Source organism: Mustela lutreola, chromosome 3 (genome assembly GCF_030435805.1).
Source record: "Mustela lutreola isolate mMusLut2 chromosome 3, mMusLut2.pri, whole genome shotgun sequence".
In the NCBI taxonomy this organism is placed as follows: Eukaryota; Metazoa; Chordata; class Mammalia; order Carnivora; family Mustelidae; genus Mustela; species Mustela lutreola.
In genome coordinates this window covers 48,150,727-48,160,214 of record NC_081292.1, presented here as the reverse complement: position 1 = coordinate 48,160,214, position 9,488 = coordinate 48,150,727, and positions in this window count along the sequence as shown.

The window sequence follows — 9,488 nt, the reverse complement described above, 5'->3', positions numbered from 1 at the left end:
GGTAAGAACACTTAACATGATATCTACCCTCTTAACAAATTTTTAAGTGCCTACATAATGTTTACTATAGACACAATGTTGTATACTTGATCTCTAGAGCTTACTCATCTTGTATAACTGAAACTTGATACCTATTAAACAGCACCTCCTTATTTCCCTCTGCCCCCAGCCCCTGAAAACCACCATTCTACTCTCTGTTTCTATGAGTTCTATTGTTGAGACACCTCATATTGGAATCATGCAGCATTTGTCCTTCTATGACTGGCTTATTTCACTTCACATAATACCTTTCATTCATTTATGTTGTTGCATGTGGCAGAATTTCCTTTTATCTTAAGGTGAAATAATCTTCCATTGTAAGCATATACCGTATTTCTTTAAATCATGATGGGCATTTAGGTTGTATCCATATCTGACTATTGTGAATAATGTGTTAATAAGCATGGGACTGAATATATCACTTTGAGATCTTGATTTCAATTCTTTTGAATATATATCTATTAGTGTCATTGGTGGATCATATGGTAATTCTATTTTAATTTTTGAGGAACCTCCATACTATTTTCCATAGGTGCTGCACCATTTTAGATTCCCATCAACAGTACACAAGGGTGCCAATTTCCCCATATTCTTACCAGAAGTTGTCTTTTGTTTTTTAATAATAGCCATCATAACAAGTATGAGGTGATATCTTATTGCAGATTTGATTTGCATTTCTGATGATTAGTGATGTTGAGACCTTTTCATACATGTGTTGGCCATTTGTATGCCTTCTTTGGACAAATGTCTATTCAAATTGTTTGCCCATTTAAAAAATCAGTTTACTTATATTTTTGCTATTGAATTGAAGGAGCTCGTACTATATTTTGGATATTAACCACTATCAGATATATAGTTTGCCAATACTTCCCATTTCATAGGTCACCTGCTCATTTTGTTGACTGTTTTTCTTTTGTTTTGCTTTGTTTTGTTTTTTGTTATGCAGGAACTTTTTAGTGTGAGGTGGTCCCACTTCTCTATTTTTGCCATTTTTGCTCGTGCTTTGGGTATCATTTTCAAGATATCATTACACGGACTAATGTCATGAAGCTTTTCTCCTATATTTTCTTCTATGAGTTTTATACTTTCAATCCTTAACTTTTAACTCTTTAATTCATTTTGAGTTGATTTTTATGTATGGTGTCAGATAAGTATCCAATTTCATCCCATTGCATGCATATATCCAGTTTTCCCAAAACCATTTGTTGAAGAGATGATCTTTTTCCCATTGTATATTCTTGGCATTCTTATTGAAAATCAGTTGATAGCACATGTGTGGTTTATTCGAGGGCTCTTTATTCTGTTCCATTGGCTTATTTGTCTGTTTGTATATGACTGAGATACTGTTTTAATGGCTGTCGATTGTAATTTGAAATCAAGAAGTATGATAACTCCACCTTTGCTTTTTTCTCTCAAGATTGCTTTGGCTATTTGGGGTCTTTGTGGTTTCATAGGAATTTTAAGATTGTCTTTTCTATTTCTCTAAAAAATACCATTGGGGTTTTTATATGGATCGCACTGAATCTGTAGAACACTTTAAATAGTATGGATATATTAATAATATTAATTCTTCCAATTCATGAATACCAGTTCTTTCCATTTATTACTAATTTCTTTTATAGCTTTCAGTGTACACGTTTTTTATCTCCTAGGTCTGATGTTATTGTAAACAGGATTATTGTCTTAATTTCCTTTTTGGATGGCTCATTGTTAGCATATGGAAATATGACTGATGTTGATTTTGTGCCCTGCAACTTATATATATATATATATATATATATATATATATATATATATACACACACATAAATATATATATATATTTATTTTGAGAGAGAGGAAGAGAACAAAGGGAGGAGGGAAGGCTGGAGAAGGAGAAAATCTTTTTTAATTTAATTTAATTTAATTTTTTCAGTGTTCCAAGATTCATTGTTTATGCACCACACCCAGTACACCATGCAATATATGCTCTCCTTAATACCCACCACCAGGCCCTCCCAACCCCCCACCCTCCTCCCCTCCAAAACCCTTGGTTTCTTTCTCAGAGTCTGTAGTCTCTCATGGTTCATCTCCTCCTCCAATTTCCCTCTACTCACTTCTCTTCTAGATGAAGAGAATCTTAAGCAGACTCCATGCTGAGCACAAAGTTCAACACGGGGATCTATCTCAGGACTCCAAGATCATGAGCCAAGCAGAAATCAAGAGTCTGATACTTATCTGACCCAAATATTCCTGTGTCCTGCAACTTTAAAGCCAGACAAAGATCCTACAAGATAAGAAAACCATGGCCCATATCTTTGGAGAATATAGAATCACAAATATTCAACAAAATGTTAGCAAACCAATTCAATAGCACATTAAAAGGATTACACATCATGAGCAAACAGGATTTACCTCGAACAAGGATGGTTCAACATAAACAAATCAGTTAATGGGGTACTCCACATTTATAGAATGACAGAGATGTCACATGATCATATCAATATATGCATAAAAAACATTTAACAAAATAAATACCCTTTCATGGTAAAAACTGTCATCAAACTGGTTATGATAAGAAGGTACCTCAACAAAGTAAAGACCATACTTAACAAGCCCACAGCTAATATACTCAGTGTTAACAAACCAGCAGTTTTCCTCTATCATCAGGACCAAAGCAAGGATGACCACTACACAACTTCTACTCAGCACAGTACTGGAAATCCTAGACAGAACATTAGACAAGAAAAAAATAAAGCATCCAAATTGGAAAGAAAAAAGTAAAAATATTGTCGGGCTTATAAATGTAGAAAGCCCTAAAGACTCCACAAAACAGAAAAAAACTGTCAAAATTATGTTAAAGTCCTTATCTACTATAACATCTGAATTATCCATGCATCCAAATCATCTAGATAGATGACCTTGGTTCTCTCTGACATTGTCATACTTGATGCCGTGCCCAGTAATTTTCAATCTCATGCTGGATATTTTGCACAAAAATTCAGGAGACTTCACATGACATCCACCTAGTAATTGACTTCTTTTTAGGCAGATGGAATGGGGAGTTCAACACTTAAAACAAGCAGGGAATTAAGGCTGCATCACAACTTTGGTAATAGTCTATTTGTTCATTCCTGTCACTCACCAGGGTTTTACATGGAATTTGAAAGCATCATGTGGGCCTTAAAAGTTCTGAAATCTATTTTTACCTCTCTAGGAAATACTGCTGAAAATTCAGCTTTTTTTCAATGGTTTTTGGCTAAGCATTTTGGGTTCTTGCCTTGTACAGCTTCGGGGATATGAATGATAATTTACCATGTGTTTGAGGCCCATAAAGTCTTTGATTTTGTAATTATAAACACAATAGACCATGATTATCAGATCTTTACATCTTCATAGGATTATAAGATAACTGAAGGCTTTAAAAAAAAAAAGTTTTTCCCAGCTTTTCTAATTGTGTTTAGAAGGAATGGCAGTCTACCACAAAGTATTCCACTTTACCCAGAAGCAGAAGTTCTGCATATACTTCTACTGAAAAACAAGAACCAAAACATTTTCCCTCATTAATTTTATTTCCATATTTAGGCTGTACCACTTTTTACGGTTTTCTGTCTCAAGGACATGCCTACAGTACATTTTTTTAACAAGTGTCTGGCTGTATTCTTTTTTTTCCCAGTGAACGGTTCAAGACTGTCTTTCAGTCCCTAATACCTGGAACATCAAATGTGGCTGTCCAATTTTCCCAGCACCATTTATTGAAGAGGCTGTCTTTTTTCCATTGGACAGTCTTTCCTGCTATGTCGAAGATTAGTTGACCATAGAGTTGAGGGTCTATTTCTGGGCTCTCTATTCTGTTCCATTGATCTATGTGTCTGTTTTTGTGCCAGTACCATGCTGTCTTGATGATGACAACTTTGTAATAGAGCTTGAAATCCGGAATTGTGATGCCACCAACTTTGGCTTTCTTTTTCAATATCCCTTTGGCTATTCGAGGTCTTTTCTGGTTCCATATAAATTTTAGGATTATTTGTTCCATTTCTTTGAAAAAAATGGATGGGATTTTGATAGGGATTGCATTTAATGTGTAGATTGCTATAGGTAGCATAAACATTTTCACAATATTTGTTCTTCCAATCCAGTAGCATGGAACATTTTTCCATATCTTTGTGTCTTCCTCAATTTCTTTCATGAGTACTTTATAGTTTTCTGAGTATAGATTCTTTGCCTCTTTGGTTAGGTTTATTCCTAGGTATCTTATGGTTTTGGGTGCAATTGTAAATGGGATTGACTCCTTAATTTCTCTTTCTTCTGTTTTGTTGTTGGTGTAGAGAAATGCAACTGATTTCTGTGCATTGATTTTATATCCTGACACTTTACTGATTTCCTGTATAAGTTCTAGCAGTTTTGGAGTGGAGTCTTTTGGGTTTTCCACATATAGTATCATATCATCTGCGAAGAGTGATAATTTGACTTCTTCTTTGCCGATTTGGATGCCTTTAATTTCCTTTTGTTGTCTGATTGCTGAGGCTAGGACCTCTAGTACTATGTTGAATAGCAGTGGTGATAATGGACATCCCTCCTGTGTTCCTGACCTTAGCGGAAAAGCTTTCAGTTTTTCTCCATTGAGAATGATATTTGCGGGGGGGTTTTCATAGATGGCTTTGATGATATTGAGGTATGTGCCCTCTATCCCTACACTTTGAAGAGTTTTGATAAGGAAAGGATGCTGTACTTTGTCAAATGCGTTTTAAACATCTATTGAGAGTATCATATGGTTCTTGTTCTTTCTTTTATTGATGTGTTTTATCACATTGACTGATTTGCGGATGTTGAACCAACCTTGCAGCCCTGGAATAAATTCCACTTGGTTGTGGTGAATAATCCTTTTAATGTACTGTTGAATCCTATTGGCTAGTATTTTGTTGAGTATTTTCGCATCTGTGTTCATCAAGGATATTGGTCTATAGCTCTCTTTCTTGATGGGATCCTTGTCTGGTTTTGGGATCAAGGTGATGCTGGCCTCATAAAATGAGTTTGGAAGTTATCCTTCCATTTCTATTTTTTAGAACAGTTTCAGGAGAATAGGAATTAGTTCTTTTTTAAATGTTTGGTAGAATTCCCCCGGGAAGCCGTCTGGCCCTGGGCTTTTGTTTGTTTGGAGATTTTTAATGACTGTTTCAATCTCCTTACTGGTTATGGGTCTGTTCAGGCTTTCTATTTCTTCCTGGTTCAGTTGTGGTAGTTTATATGTTTCTAGGAATGCATCCATTTCTTCCAGATTGTCAAATTTGTTGGCATAGAGTTGCTCATAGTATGTTCTTAGAATAGTTTGTATTTCTTTGGTGTTAGTTGTGATCTCTCCTCTTTCATTCATGATTTTATTTATTTGGGTTCTTTCTCTTTTCTTTTTGATAAGTCTGGCCAGGGGTTTATCAATTTTATTAATTCTTTCAAAGAACCAGCTCCTAGTTTTGTTGATTTGTTCTATTGTTTTTTTGGTTTCTATTTCATTGATTTCTGCTCTGATCTTTATGATTTCTCTTCTCCTGCTGGGCTTAGGGTTTCTTTCTTGTTCTTTCTCCAGCTCCTTTAGGTGTAGGGTTGGGTTGTGCACCTGAGACCTTTCTTGTTTCTTGAGAAAGGCTTGTACCGCTATATATTTTCCTCTCAGGACTGCCTTTGTTGTGTCCCACAGATTTTAAACCGTTGTATTTTCATTATCATTTGTTTCCATGATTTTTTTCAATTCTTCTTTAATTTCCTGGTTGACCCATTCATTCTTTAGAAGGATGCTGTTTAGTCTCCATGTATTTGGGTTCTTTCCAAACTTCCTTTTGTGGTTGAGTTCTAGCTTTAGAGCATTGTGGTCTGAAAATATGCAGGGAATGATCCCAATCTTTTGATACTGGTTGAGTCCTGATTTAGGACCGAGGATGTGATCTATTCTGGAGAATGTTCCATGTGCACTAGAGAAGAATGTGTATTCTGTTGCTTTGGGATGAAATGTTCTGAATATATCTGTGATGTCCATCTGGTCCAGTGTGTCATTTAAGGTCTTTATTTCCTTGCTGATCTTTTGCTTGGATGATCCGTCCATTTCAGTGAGGGGAGTTTTAAAGTCCCCTACTATTATTGTATTATTGTTGATGTGTTTCTTTAATTTTGTTATTAATTGGTTTATATAGTTGGCTGCTCCCACGTTGGGGGCATAGATATTTAAAATTGTTAAATCTTCTTGTTGGACAGACTCTTTGAGTATGATATAGTGTCCTTCCTCATCTCTTATTATAGTCTTTGGCTTAAAATCTAATTGATCTGATATAAGGATTGCCACTCCTGCTTTCTTCTGATGTCCATTAGCATGGTAAATTCTTTTCCACCCCCTCACTTTAAATCTGGAGGTGTCTTTGGGCTTAAAATGAGTTTCTTGGAGGCAACATATAGATGGATTTTGTTTTTTTATCCATTCTGATACCCTGTGTCTTTTGACAGGGGCATTTAGCCCATTAACATTCAGGGTATCTATTGAGAGATATGAATTTAGTGCCATTATATTGCCTGTAAGGTGACTGTTACTGTATATGGTCTCTGTTCCTTTCTGATCTACCACTTGTAGGCTCTCTCTTTGCTTAGAGGACCCCTTTCAATATTTCCTGTAGAGCTGGTTTGGTGTTTGCAAATTCTTTCAGTTGTTGTTTGTCCTGGAAGCTTTTAATCTCTCCTTCTATTTTCAATGATAGCCTGGCTGGATATAGTATTCTTGGCTGCATGTTTTTCTCGTTTAGTGCTCTGAAAATATCATGCCAGCTCTTTCTGGCCTGCCAGGTCTCTGTGGATAAGTCAGCTGCCAATCTAATATTTTTACCATTGTATGTTACAGACTTCTTTCCCGGGCTGCTTTCAGGATTTTCTCTTTGTTCACTGAGACTTGTAAATTTTACTATTAGGTGACGGGGTGTGGGCCTATTCTTATTGATTATGAGGAGCGGTCTCTGAACCTCCTGAATTTTGATGCTCGTTCCCTTTGCCGTATTGGGGAAATTCTCCCCAATAATTCTCTCCAGTATACCTTCGGCTCCCCTCTCTCTTTCTTCTTCTTCTGGAATCCCAGTTATTCTAATGTTGTTTCCTCTTATGGTGTCACTTATCTCTCGAATTCTCCCCCTCATGGTCCAGTAGCTATTTGTCCCTCTTTTGCTCAGCTTCTTTATTCTCTGTCATTTGGTCTTCTATATCACTAATTCTTTCTTCTGCCTCATTTATCCTAGCAGTGAGAGCCTCCATTTTTGATTGCACCTCATTAATAGCTTTTTTGATTTCAACTTGGTTAGATTTTAGTTCTTTTATTTCTCCAGAAAGGGCTTTTATATCTCTCGAGAGGGTTTCTCTAATATCTTCCATGCCTTTTTCGAGCCTGGCTAGAACCTTGAGAATTGTCATTCTGAACTCTAGATCTGACATATTACCAATGTCTGTATTGATTAGGTTCCTAGCCTTCGGTACTGCCTCTTGTTCTTTTTTTTTGTGTTGAATTTTTCCGTCTTGTCATTTTGTTCAGATAAGAGTATATGAAGGAGCAAGTAAATTACTAAAAGGGTGGCAACAACACCAGGAAAATATGCTTTAACCAAATTAGAAGAGATCCCAAATCATGAGGGGGGGAGAAAGGGGATAAAGAGAGGTTCAAAAAGGAAGAAAGAAAAAAAAGAAAAAAGAAAAGAAAAGAATTTAAAAAAAGAAAGCAAATAAGAAAAATATAAAAAAGAAAAAATATATATATTAGATAAACTAGTTAAAAAACGTTAAAAAAGAAAAAGGTAAAAGTTAAAAAAAAATTTTACCAGAAGGCGAGAAAAAAAAACAAAAAATGAAAAAGAAAAAAATTAAATTAACTGCAAGACTAAAAAAAATCACAGGGAAAAAGCCATGAGTTCCGTGCTTGGCTTTCTCCTCCTCTGGAATTCTGCTGCTCTCCTTGGTATTGAAACCGCATTCCTTGGTAGGTGAACTTGGTCTCTGCTGGATTTCTTGTTGATCTTCTGGGGGAAGGGCCTGTTGTAGTGATTCTCAAGTGTCTTTGCCCCAGGCGGAATTGCACCGCCCTTACCAGGGGCCGGGGTGAGTAATCCGCTCGGATTTGCTTTCAGGAGCTTTTGTTCCCTGAGCGCTTTCCGTAGAGTTCCGGAGGACAGGAATACAAATGGCGGCCTCCTGGTCTTTGGCCCGGAGGAGCCGAGAGCCCAGGGCCGCACTCCTCAGTGCGCCCTCAGAGAACAGCGCCCAGTAACTCCCGTCTGCCTGACCTCCAGCCACGCTCCGAGCTCACGGAGCCTGCGACTGGATCAAGGTAACACCGAGCTGTGAGCTTACTGTCGGCTCTGTCTCTGTAGCCGGCTTTCCCTTTCCAATACCCGCAAGCTCTGTGACGCTCAGACACCCCCGATCCTTCTGTGACCCTGCGGGACCTGAGGCCACGCTAACCCCGCGTGGGCTTCGCCCCGGTTTAGCCTCTGGAGTGATGTCCCTCAGCGGAACAGACTTTTAAAAGTCCTGATTTTGTGCGCTGTTGCTCTGCCGCTTGCCGGGAGCCAGCCCCTTCCCCCGGGGTCTATCTTCCTGTCGCTTTGGATTCACTTCTCCACCAGTCCTACCTTTCAGAGAGTGGTTGTTTTTCTGTTTCCAGAATTGCTGTACTACTTCTCTTCGATCTGCCGATGGATTTTCAGGTGTTTGCAATCTTTAGATAAGCTATCTAGCTGATCTCCGGCTAACTGAAGTAGTCTCAGCCTGCTACTTCTCCGCCATCTTGACTCCTCCTCCGACACCTGTATTTTTAAAAGTTTTATAAATGATTGCACTCAAGCTCCCTTCAGACTTGAAAACGTTTACCTGGCATCAATCTGAAAACACATTTTTTAAACTTTGTTTTTTGGTCCTGAAATAAAAGCTGCACAACTTTGACTCTTAAAGTAATCCAGGGTACCTTGTAAGTGTATGCATACCTCATCAACATTATTACTTTTCAAAGCAACCCTGTCTTAGTTCTTTTCTTTTTAAAAAAGTTTTAAAAATTATTTTATTTTATTATTTTTGAGAGAGAGAGAAAGAGAACACGAGTATGGGGGGAGCAGGAGAGAAGCAGAGGGAGAAGGAAAATCAGACTCCCTGCTGAGCAGGGAGCCCAGTGCAATGTGAGTAATCCGCTCCAGGACCCTGGAATCCTGACCTGAGCTGAAGGCAGACACGAGGAATGGAGTCACCCAGGTGCCCCCTTTTTACTTTTTTTTTTTAATTTAAATTTGATTAACATATAGTGTATTATTAGTTTCAGAGGTAGAGTTTAATGATTCATCAGTTGCATATAACATCCAGTGCTCATTACATCAAGTGCCCTCCTTAATGTCCATCACGCAATTTCCTCATCTTTCCACCCACCTATTTCCCCCTCCAGCAATCTTAGGTTTGTTTTA